This window comes from Arachis duranensis, chromosome 4 (assembly GCF_000817695.3).
Source record: "Arachis duranensis cultivar V14167 chromosome 4, aradu.V14167.gnm2.J7QH, whole genome shotgun sequence".
Lineage (NCBI taxonomy): Eukaryota > Viridiplantae > Streptophyta > Magnoliopsida > Fabales > Fabaceae > Arachis > Arachis duranensis.
In genome coordinates this window covers 12,473,068-12,484,779 of record NC_029775.3, presented here as the reverse complement: position 1 = coordinate 12,484,779, position 11,712 = coordinate 12,473,068, and the positions used below count along the sequence as shown (strand labels likewise).

Here is an 11,712-nt window from a genome sequence, read left to right as displayed (position 1 = left end):
ATTTTACTAATGTAACCTTATGTGTAAACACTGAACAATGTTATAATAATGCTATATTGATAAAAGGGTTGGCATATTAAATATTAATAATATATTTTAAGAGAGTCATATTTCGATAATTAACTCTCGAAAAGTAATGGAAATAAGATTTTTTAGCCTTCAACCTTTAGCCAAAAGGATGCTAAATGAGGCTCTTATAATTATTAGTAGTTGTATCCAAATTTTACCAGCTGTGCTAATGACTTAACACAAAGATTTGGAGAGTATTCAAAATCAAGCCCTGTTTCTCGGTGTTATTCTGAAACCAATGCACTGAAGTCTTTTAGCCTTTATTGGAGGGAGGACATCAAATGACTGAATGAGGGTCATGATCAATGTTTAAGTATCTGAATTTCTTAGCAACTACCATGGTTGTTCTTTTTCCTTTTTTCTAAAAAAAAACTGTGATCAAGCTAAACATCATTTTAAAATATTATTCCATTGTACCATCATAAACGCCCATGCTCCGATTTGTTAGATCAAACAATTACTATATGAAATTAAAAGTTATCGCTATCAATTAAGATTTAAATAAATTTTTGTTACATTAGCAGCTGTCATATATTCCTTTTATTTTTTTTCCCTTGAGAACATATATTCTACTTTGATTCTAACTCATTATATCACTGTCAAGACAAAGTGCAGCCACGTGAACAACATTCTTCCATTGGCTTAAATCATCTCACACAAGAGCCCCCACCCATCCTGTCATTTTTGCAAGCACTTTTTTCTTTTTTTTCCCACATGGTCCATCACAATTCAAGCATCTATTGGTGTTGAAAATTAATGTGACATGTTGTCTTTGAAAACTTTAAAAAGCTGATATGGCCATGGGGACTATTAAAGTTCTTTTTGTTATTATTAATTCAATATATGTGATTTCAATAAGTTATGAAAGGATTGGAGAGTTATCTTTATCTAAGACAAGCTCCACGAGGATCACTCTAATCATGTCTCACCATGATTGTTATGTGATTTTAATAGTTTTGGGACCTTCGGTATGATCGCTTCACATCATGTAATATTAATAAAGGTAAACTACTTATTATATTCTAAAATATTTATGATTAAATAATATTTCACACCATGTTTTTAGAAAATACATGTAAAAGATACTGTAAAATTTAATATTTAGATTTTTTAGTTTTTTTAAAAAAATTTCATAATCTAAAAAGACAAAAAAAAAATAATTTTGTGAAAAATTACTATAATTTTAAAATTACAAATATCACATTTTTTTATGATACTTATATGAATGATCAATTAATCATACAGATAAGGTAAATCAAGAAAAGCCTAAACTCCGTATCTATTTAACATCTTAAAACTTTCCTCACATATTTTTTGATAGTTTATCAGTGGCTAAGAGAAGGGGGTTGAATCTTAGTCCCTTTTTTGCTTAATAACACTTGCTGTCAGAACACTTGAGGAGATATTTTTATTTTTGTCCCGTGTCCAGTCAAGAGACATTTTCTTTTTGTCTCGTAACCAGTCACGAGATATTTTTCAATTTTGTCTTCTATGCAGCAGAAACATAAATGGAGTAGAAGAGAGAGAAAATCACACTCAGATGTATCCTGGTTCAGCTGCTAAGTGCAATGCAGCCTACATCCAGTCTCCATCACAACAATGATGGAATTTCACTATAATCATGATTACATACACCAATTTTTCCTAGGAACTACCCTTTCTATCCGAGACAAGTCCAAAATCTAATTCCCACTCCTGAACTTGACTTGGTCACTGCCAAGCTTCCAACTGCTAAGTGCTAACCCAACTTGCAAGGGGATTCCCACAGAATCATGAAACACAACACAGATGTACAAAGGACCTCTAAGGACATGTATGACTTTTTCTTTTAATTTTGTACTCTCTGCCTTTTTTTCACTCTATGGCTTTTTCTTACAAACCTCACTGTTTACCTTTTTCCATGAGACTCAAGACAGACAAAATTAAACAGAAAAATACAAAATGAAGAACATTAAAGGAGAAAAACTTCTGTTAGCTCATGTAGCTATATGAACACTGTGCTTTTCACTCTTTTTCTTGCTTCAAGCCCTGCCTGTTCTCCCTTATTTATAGAAGGGGAAGCCTCCACGGTTGAAACTGTTGAACCAAGCTAAACTTCTTCTTCTTCATGCAAAACGGGTTCGGCCAGAGAGAGAGAGAGAGAGAGAGGAGAGATAACCGAATGTAAAACCCAACATGCAATTACTTCTGTGTCTTCCCTTCACACCAAGCTTCACCAATCCGAGCCATCCATCTTGACTTACACTCCAAGAAGGATTCCTAGGCCTTGATACGTTCTTGATGCATGACAGCTCCTCGTACTCCACTTTTGCTTCCTCCTTCACGTAGCCTCCTTAGCTACCTTCTGTGATGAGTGAACACAAAGCAAAGACGAGCCATGCCTCTGAGATCTTCTTCCTCTGACCGAGATCATCTTCTTCCATTTTTGGTATGGAGAGCATGAGCTTACTTCACCAAATCTTACCCCTTTTTGGTGAAGATCTCAACCACAGCATACTTTTTGTTTTCTTTTTCTTGGTGCCATCATTACAATAGTTTCTAGCTTGCTTCTAGCTTCCACTTCTTTACCCTGATATCTTGCAAAATCTTCCATGCCTTTCTCTGTGAAGTGACCGAATGCAAGAAGAGAGATGAGAGAGAAGAGAGAAAACTTTTAATGGATTTGAATGAAGAAATCAAAATGAATTAATTCACTTTCCCTTTTTTTTGCTTTAGGTAGCGTGTAGCATTGATGATAACAATCAAATCAATTGCTAATTTCTCTCTCATGGTTCCCATGCAATTAATGATAATTGAATAAGTTTGAAATCCATCAGATGATGGAAATGGGATCCGTTTGAAAGCATTCCTTACTTTCTCTTTATTTGTTTTCGGACCAAGCAAGCTAATGTCTAGCAAAAATTAATTTGGGCTAATAATAATAATTAAATCTGGCCCAACATTATAATAATAATTCAGCCACTCATCATATATTTTTGCATCAAGGCTGATAATTAACCAATTGGACTTATTTTCACAATATGCTGACCCAACTAATTCAAGCATTGCTTTAACCAAAATAATTAAAATATTTTGTTTCAAGGATGAGTTTTAGCATTTTATTGGGCTTGTTATTTTTCTTTTCGGCCCAACACAAATCTGCACAAACAAAATTATTAATTTAGTAATTATAAATATGAGAATCTAATTAATAATTTTGTAATTATTTGTTCTAATAATGTTTGATCATCATTAATTTAACTTAGAGTTTTCCAAACTCATTATTTTTCATAGTAGGAATAATTTTTTGTGATAATTATGTGAAGTTTATAGATAAAAATTAATAGATAATTTGATATATTTAACTAAATTATTATCTAATAATTTAACTATTAACTTTATATAAAAATAACTACACCTAAATTTCCAATATAATTTCCTTCCTATTCCAATTCCATGGATATATAACTCATTGATCTTGATGGAAATTATTGTATTCAATAAAAACTATATTAGATTTAGTATATTAAGATAAATAAAGTTAATATTTTTTAATTATCTCATATAATAACACATCACAAATTAAGTCAAAAAACACTAAATCATTAAATATTGATTAAAGTACGTAATATACTTTTAAAAATAAAATAAATATTTTGATGTTAAACAATTTCCATTTGAAGCACATTTTAAACATGTATTTTATTGTAAAAGAAAATGTTGTTACAAATAATAACTCCATTTCAAACACCTAATAATTCAAAAAAAAATAGAATAAATTTTTATGAAATTAATTAATATACAAATAATTATTTATGAGGTAAAAATCTCTAAATTAAGGGATACTAAAATGCTTAGAGTACTATTTTTTCTTCTCGCAAAACTTAGGGCTTTTTACTTAAATAAAATAAATATGTTAAATTGATTAGATTCTCCTAAATCAAATTTTAAAACGTGAATACTCTCTTCTTACTATTATATAAATTGTCCTAGGGACATGAAAGTTATATAACATGATATGCATACATGAGCCATTAGAGTAAGGAGTAAATTGTGCTAGGGTAAAAAAGGTTTAGAGTTGGCTATAAATCGTCCTAGTGGGTTTAAGGTGTTTTGAGGCTAACACACCTAGGTGGCACAATTTATAGGTAGTACGTAACCCTAAGCCCCATAGAGCGATTTATGCTCAATTTCAGTAACCCTCAAAATCCAGTCACAATTTATTCTCAAATTAGTAACCCTAAGAAGGTTAGAACGATTTATGATGACAAATTTTCTATAAATAAACGAGTGTGGTGTCAAACGAAGCACATTTGAAGTTTATTGAGTTTTGAGAGAGATGAGTGACACTATATTTTTGTTAGTTTATCACCGAGAAATAATTGATGAAAACACAAGTGAGGGTGTCACATTCTCTAGTAAAAAGCAGATTAGTGTATTTGTAAATCCGTCAATGACTTTGATGGAATTACAGAATAATATATTACAAAAGGCGGGAAAATATGGAAAGAAATGTGTGAAATAATTATTTTTTCGAATTCCTATCTCACTGAAGCAAGGTTATGTTAAGCTTGGAAAGTACAAGATGCTTGGTGATGACGACATGTGAGTTATATTTCATAGCCAAGCAAGATTTTTTTACTTAGGCGCTATGAAGTTGTTTGCCAGAATGGTTGATATAGAGGGTAGCTCTAGTGGATCCGCTCCGAATCCGTCATCTGGCATCATAGAAAGGAGCTCTAGTGCCATTCCAGCTGGGCAACCGATGACTCCCTTTGTTTCATCTCCATCATTTGTGGCTGATTTGCCTATTCAAGCAGATGACTTAAGTGATGGGCGTACCTTTGAAGAGCTCGCAGTTCCAATAGGAGCAGCACATTTAGTAGACGGTGCACCGACATTCATGGAAGTAAGAGAGAGAGATCCATTTACAGAGGCTATAGGCAATGATAGGTCGGATTCAGAGTCATCGATTATTGGTGATGAAAGCTGGCAAGGAAGGCACCACACGTGCCAGGGGAGCACAAATCCAGGCAAGTAGTCAGACACAGCAGTACCCTTGACACTTTTCAACTTTGGACCTTGATGCAATGAATCAACTTGCATTTTCAGATCAGCAGCACTCTATTATTCACGAAGATAGGCCTAGTATGATTGGCATGGACGAGTTTAAAATCGGGCAACAGTTTGAAACCAAAAAGAAAGTTGTACTAACAGTCAAGAGTTATAATATTTATCGTGGTGTAGAGTATAAAGTGTTTGAATTTGACTAATTGAAGTATCATGAAAAGTGTGTACAGTTTGGGAATGGATGTAACTGGCTGATACATATGACTATGCAGCAGAAGAAAGGCTACTAAGAAGTTAAAAAGTACAATGGACCATACGTATGTCTAGAAACAGAGATATCGACGGATCACAGCTCGATTATCATGTCATCTGTGCTTCAATTCTATCATTGGTCATGGCGGATGCATAAGTTTTCGTTAAGGTATTGCAGAATACGATGTCGTCAAAGTTTGGTTTCAAGCCCAGCTATAGAAAGGTGTGGATGGCCAAGCAGAAGGCAATTGCTCAGATATATGGAGACCGAAAGGAGTCTTACAACCAGATACCAAGGTGGATCATCGGGGTTTAGTTTTATATGCCGGGCACTATAGCAGTGTTGCATACTTCACCAGTGAGGGCAGATAATACGGTGGATGGAACGAAAATTTTTTTTCATCGATTATTTTGGATGTTTCCTCTGTGTGTTGGGAAATTCAAGTATTGCAAGCTACTGATATCTATCGTACTCATTTATATGGGAAGTATAAGGGTACTATGCTAATGGAGATTGCACAAGATGAAAACTCCAATATTTTCCCAGTTGCATTCGGGTTAATCGAGGACGAGAACACAGATTCGTGGAAGTTTTTTCAAAGTCACCTTCATCAGTACGTGACTCTCCAGCCCGGCATTTTAGTGATCTTTGACCGGCATAATGCCATCAAGGCTACCCTAGTTGCGGAAGATGGTGGGTGGCTCCATCAATAGCATACAGTGCATTCTGTGCACAATACATCGCTACTAACTTCACTCTAAACTTCAAGTCTAAGGATGTCCGGAAGAATCCTCGTGAATGCCGCATATGCGAAGACTGAGGAAAAGCATCAGTATTACATGGACATCATGAGGAAGGAAGACCCTGCCATGGTTGATTGGTGTGACAAGATTGGATTGGAGTTATCGACTCAATATCGGGATGGAGGTTGTCGATATGGGAAGATGACAACAAATATTTCTGAGTGTATTAATACCACGCTGAAGGAAACACGTAAGCTACCGGTGGGCGAATACCTCAGAAAATCATCAGGTCGTTCCTTTCTGGAATGTGCTGAACTCTCCCAAGTTGGGTAAAACCTTATCAACCTGATGCCACTCAATTGAGGCAAACTAGATCAATGCAGTTGTCGGCTTCCACAATAGCATGTTATCAGGCCTTAGAATATCAGGATGGACTACTTGGATAACCTTAAGATCATTGTATGGCATCTAAATGAACTGCTGATGTGAGGATTATCGTCGGCTTATAATTTCTTCTCGATAAAAGAAATCGCTTCGCTGCAAGTATAGATCCAAACCGACAAATAACCCCCAATCAAAGTTTAATTTTGGCTGTTACAAGTTCAACCCAATAAAAATATCCAAGAGTATTACTCTTGGGTCATTCTCCCTAGGAATTACAATCGAATGCTCAATTATTAGTTATGAGGTTCACAGGGTGGGTTGATAATAAAGATGCAAGAATTTAAATGACAAAAAATTTAAAGGACAATAAAATTAAATCAACAATTACTAAAAAGAGGCATTTATGGCAATGATTGAGAGTCTAGGTTTTCTATCCTAGTCATTAATTATAATACAATAGTTATCAAGAGTTAAGCCTATTACATTATCTCCACATCGGAAGAAAGTCTAATATGCCTAGTTAACCTTAATCCATAAGTAATTTCAATGGAAACAAGATCAACTAACAACTCTAGATCACCAATCTAAATTGGGTGTTAATAACTCAAGATTGCCTAGTTTCTCTTTCCAAGCCAAGAATGCTCAAAATCTACTCTAAAATTCAACCAAGCATTTTATCAAACACTTGGAAGGCATAAAAGGGAAGTAAGGTAAAATTGCAAGAAATATAAATTCTACAACTACCTAAAGTAAGAAAATAGCAATAGAAACTCAATTTAACATTAAAGAAACATAAAGCATAAATTGCATTGATGGAAATTGAAATTAACGAGAGTGTTCATAAACTAAAAAGAGATATAAAAAGGAAAATTAACAAGAAGAAATAAGAGAATTAAACTACTAAAGCATGAAAATGTAATTAAAACTACACTAAAACAAGAATTAAAGAGGAAAATTAAACTAAGAACCTTAATTCTAGAGAGAAGAAGGAGCTTCTCTCTCTAGAAAGCTACCCTAAGACATGTTTCTACACTACACTAATTGCTTCCCCCCTTTCTCCTTCTTGATTTTGACCTCTAATAGCATCAGAAATGAGTTGGACTTGGGCCTGGATAGCTCAGAAATTGCCTCCAGCTAGGGGTGGCAAACGGGCCTAAACCCGCCGAGTCGGTCCGCGTAACCCGCCAAAAAAGGCGGGTTGGGTCGGGAAATTAGGACCGCCAAATAGCAAAAGCCCGCCTAACCCGCACCGCTTAAACCGCGGGCTTTGGTGGGGCGGGGCGGGGCGGGCTTCCCCGCCAGGCTTAGCATTTTTTTGGCAAGGGGTATTTTTACAATTTTTTGCCAAAACCCAACTCCCCCAACCCAACTTACAAGAGAATGAAGATGAAAATTGAGTGTTTTGGATTATGTTTATTTTGTTTTAGAGATAATATTTATAATTATGTTTTGGATGAAAACTTGGTTTATAATTATGTTTATTAGATATTTATAATTACAAAGACTTTAATGTTTGTGAATATAAAAATTATAATTTGTTTATACTTTTAGAAATTATAATAGTTAAAAGTAAAAAAATAGAAGAGTTTCTTTATACCTTTATATATATGATTTAATAGTTAAAAGTAAAAAAAAAGAGAAAATTTGGCGGGCTAGGATTTTAGGACCGCCTCCCTAGGCGGGGCGGGACGTGACACTTGTCAGGCGTACGCGTCGCCTGATAGATTTCCTCCCACGCATATGCGTGAGCCACATACACGCGTCGACATGAATTCTCCACTTTGTATGCTTTTCTCTTCACTTCTTCCATTCAATCCTTGCCTTATGAACCTGAAATCACTCAACAAACATATCAAGGCATCGAATGGAATTAAAGTAAATTAAATTTATCAACTTTAAGGCCTAAAAGACATGTTTTCAATCATTAGGCATAATTTAGGGAGGATTACAAAACCATACTCTTTCATTGAATAAATGTGAGGTAAGTTGATAAAATTCCCTAAATTCAACACAAGATAAACCACAAAATTAGAGTTTATCAACTGCAACACAGGAAGTACTCAAAATTAACTAAGCCATACACATATCCATGCAACGATTGGGTCATAGGCCAATACCGCAGTCAATTAGCTGTAACCGAAAGCAAAAATTAGAATATGAGATTTACATCATTTCCACTCAACCTGTCTAATCTGTGTTGAGTTGCGATAATTTGGGGACCCTTCTTGTTCGACGACGACAGGAACCTCCCCCACCTGTCAGATACATAACAGTTCCCATCAAACTTTGAAAAAAATGAATATCGTACGGTACATAACAAACATTATCCATAAAAATACTGACCTCGATGCAAGCAGTTAGAGAATGGTGTTAAAGTCTCTTGGTCTGAACGTGGAAAACATCAAAATATTCAAGACTGCAGTAATGCCAGTGCCCCAGCTAGGTTCTTATGACCAACTCCAACGGGTGAGTTCCTATTTACTTTTTTTGACAAAATCTGGTTCCACCCATTGGAGAAGCAGCAAAATGAGTTTCCTCACGTAATTCAAGGGAGAGGAGTCCCTGCTCAAACGGACTCATGGACAGCCAATGGTAACTTGCCACATGGCAAGTTACCTTTTAAATAAATAATTATATGAAATTATAATTAAATAAATAATTATATTAAATAATTAAATCGTTAGAAACTAGCCGTTACTATGTTACCGTTATAATTAATAAATTAATATTTTGTTACTCTATATATACCACTTAGATACACTTCTATTCTCACACTCTCTACTACTCTTCTTCATCTTCTTCTAAGTTTACGAAATCAAAGTTCTGCTACTATTATTTTTTGTTCGAAAAAATGGATCCAAACCAACTCAACTCTTTCTTCAATTACTTACAAAACTTTCCTCAAATTCAAACATCAAACTCTCAAGTTCCAAATCAAAACTTCACACTACCAAATACATTTCAAAATCCAAATCTGCAAAATCTTTCTAATTTCAATTTTTAAGCTCCTTATAATTATCAATTTCCTATATTCCAACTGCAAAATCAAAATTCACAAACACCCCATTTTCCATTTTCATCCATATTTAACCCCTCTATCGGAAATGTTACTCCAACTTTCTTGCCGTTTCCAACTCAATTCAGTGCATCAAGACATAACTCATCTGGTGTTGGTGGCTCTTCTAACCCATCCTCTCAGACTCCTATACAATCTAGTCCAAATTTGTAATATTCAGATTTTACCAACCCTCGTGGATTAGATGCTATCGACCTTAATGATGATGATATTGAAGATCGGAGGCAAGATAGTATTCAACATTGGCATTGAAAAGAGGATGAGATGCTGATCAGTGGATGGTTAAATGTTTCAACTGGCCCTGTAGTTGGTACCAATCAAAAGGGGGAAACATTTTGGAGTCGAATTCATAGCTACTATGTACAAGGGGGGTAGTTGCATGTAAGAAACGATGGTATAAGATCAACTATCAATGACTCCGCAACTCCACTTCAACTCTTATTTCTCACCTCGAAAGAGAACTAAAAATTACATTTCTAGATATGGTTAGAAATTTTGTAGATATGTTTAATGAGGCTTTGTATGGCAAAAGAAGACGACAAGATAACACACTCATAGATAATTGGATCGATGAGTATTTACTCGAAGATTCAGAAGAAGAAGATATCGATAGAAGCTCTATCTCAATTACTCGTAGATGGATCAACAGAGATCGAAAAGCAGGAGATGATCGCCTTTTTCAAGATTACTTTGCAGATGAACCGGTGTATAATGCTGACATTTTCTGATGGAGATTTCGAATGAGAAGACATATGTTCTTTCGAATAGTAGACGCTCTCTCAAACGTCTATCCATATTTCCAACAAAAGGTTGATGCAACTGGAAGAAGAGGCTTGTCGCCACTCCAGAAATGTACCGCTGCGATACGGATGTTAGCATATGGCGTAGCAGTTGATGCTGTTGATGATTATGTGTGCATAGGCGAGAGCACTACAATTGAATGCTTGGAAAAATTTGTTGAAGGTGTCATTTCGGGGTTCGAGGATGAATACTTGCGAAAATCCAATCCAAATGACGTACAACGCCTGCTACAAATGGCGGAGGGTCGTGGCTTCCCTGACATGTTGGGTAGCATTGACTGCATGCATTGGCAATGGAAAATTTGTCCAAAGGCGTGGAAAGGTATGTACATGAGTGGTTATCGTGGGGTTGCAACCATAGTACTTGAGGTTGTAGCATCTTCAGACCTTTGGATATGGCATGCGTTCTTTGGAGTTTGTGGTTCAAATAACGATATCAACGTGTTAGATCGTTCTCCAATGTTTGATGTTATTCTAAATGACCGTGCTCTGGAGGTAAATTATACTATTAATGGTAATAATTATACAATGGGATACTATTTAGCAGATGGTATTTATCCTGAATGGGCCACATTTGTCAAATCAATCTCAAAGCCACAAGGGGAGAAACACAAGTTATTTGCACAATACCAAGAAGGACAAAGAAAAGATGTGGAACGAGCATTCGGAGTGTTGCAAGCACGCTTTGCAATTATACGTGGTCCAGCTCGTTTTTGGGAAAAGAAGAAGCTTGCCAACATAATGAGAGCTTGTATTATATTGCATAATATGATTGTTGAGGATGAAAGAGACACTTATGCAGGAAATTTTGCTCAAGGCTTAGAGTATGATAATGTTGAAAATGGCTTATCACAACCTCAGCTGGGAGAAGAAGATTTTGCACCATACCATCAATTTCTCCAAAGAAATGTCAAACTTCAAAATAGGCAGCAGCATAGACAATTGAAAGAGGACTTGATTGAACACATATGGCAATTTCACAATGCTTGTTGTCAACTATAGAGTTTAATTATGTTTTTCTTTGTATTAAGTAATTTTACTAATTAGTGTAACCCCGAATTATATATTGTGTATTATTGTTATATATGAATTTATTTAATATTAATATCTTTTAATAGTAAATTATTTTTAAATTTAAATATTTAAATTATATTATTGAAAAAAATTAATTATATTAATTTCAAGTATTTTAATTAATTAATTAAGTGGAACCATAACAGAGACTAAAATTAGTTTCTCCTAATAAAAAAGAGAAAGATACTTTAAATTTTTATTTATTGTTTATGATACAAAAACTAATATAAAATTATTTTTTATAACAGATAAACCATAAATAGA

General features: G+C 34.7%; 1 pseudogene; it reads left to right on the top strand.

Annotated features, from left to right (window-relative positions):
• Window positions 1–10,077: 10,077 nt before the first annotated feature.
• Window positions 10,078–11,376, top strand: LOC107483381 (uncharacterized; annotated as a pseudogene).
• Window positions 11,377–11,712: the final 336 nt, after the last annotated feature.